Source organism: Aplysia californica, unplaced genomic scaffold (genome assembly GCF_000002075.1).
Source record: "Aplysia californica isolate F4 #8 unplaced genomic scaffold, AplCal3.0 scaffold00464, whole genome shotgun sequence".
NCBI classification, from domain to species: domain Eukaryota; kingdom Metazoa; phylum Mollusca; class Gastropoda; order Aplysiida; family Aplysiidae; genus Aplysia; species Aplysia californica.
Genome location: NW_004797734.1, coordinates 61,025 through 62,125, shown reverse-complemented (window position 1 = coordinate 62,125; position 1,101 = coordinate 61,025). Strand labels below are relative to the sequence as shown.

The following is a 1,101-nucleotide window of genomic DNA, read 5'->3' as shown; positions in this document are numbered from 1 at the left end:
GTAAGAGAGAGAGAGAGAGAGAGAGAGAGAGAGAGAGAGAGAGAGAGAGAGAGTATACGTCTAGTGGTGTAATAAGATGACTTTATTGATGCAATACTTTTGACTATAGACCTACATATTGTCTAATTGGGCGTCGTACCCGTAGGTCTAAAACAATGAAGGGAAAATGACGAGACCAGTTACACACGCACGGGCACAACCATTTAAGCTTTTCTTGTCTCCCTTGAAATATCAAGTCCCTCTCTTGAAGTGGAAGGGAAATTTGCTTGGACCGGAAGTCTACATGCTCCCCAACATTGACGATTCTCTGGAATGAAAACAGGTAGTTGTGTTGACATTAGGCCCCATTGTTATTGAAACTTGCTCAAGTTACTGCTCTTTTCATAGCATCCTGCTCATGGTTATTCTACTGGCACAGGTTTTCTTATGTATTTCAGTGCAGTTGCACTTCGGTTCTCAGCAAGAATTTGCTAATTTTGCAGTCGGTGCAATCGCACTCATCATCATCAATCGTGGGGATTGGGACAAAAATTGCAAAGCAAAGTCAAAGACCTAATCTAGACTCTAGGTTCTAGATTCTAGATCTAGAAAATATAGATATAGTCTATAGATCTAGATTCTAGATCTAGATCTAGATTCTAGATCTAGATATAGATCTAGAATAGATCTAGATTTTCTAGAGTAGACTAAGACTGTTAGTGTTTTAGTTTTAGGCTAAAGTAGACGTGAAGGTCTCTTCTCTTCAACATGTTTTCACTCATTTTTTCTGCGATTTTGGTCTAGATATAGATATATATCTAGATCTAGATCTAGATTCTAGTAGTAGTGGTGTAATCATCATCCGGTGCCTTGCCGTCTGGCGTGGGCGATCATGGACCTCCACTTCACTCTATCTTACATTGCAGCAATGGTGTCTGTTGTTCTTGCTGGTCCTAGCCATGTTAGACAGGTGCTTGGATAAAAATTTCAATGCTTTCAAATTGCTTTAAAAACAATGGAAGAGGCTAGCCGTACTTAATGACGGCTAGACTAGCTGTACTTAATGACGGTTAGATAGCAAGAATCCTATATCAATCTATATTATAATAATATTGGGTGAAG

The 1,101-nt window shown here is 39.2% G+C and overlaps 1 protein-coding gene across 2 annotated transcripts in view; it reads left to right on the top strand.

The window, feature by feature from the left end:
- The first annotated feature begins 255 nt into the window (after window positions 1-255).
- Window positions 256-1,101, top strand: part of LOC101845416 (AKT-interacting protein) — a 24,318-nt gene continuing 23,472 nt past the window's right edge. For both annotated transcript variants that reach the window (XM_035971573.1, XM_005105310.3), the window contains exon 1: window positions 256-322. The gene's annotated coding sequence lies outside the window, so the exon portion shown is untranslated. The remainder of the gene's footprint in view (window positions 323-1,101) is intronic.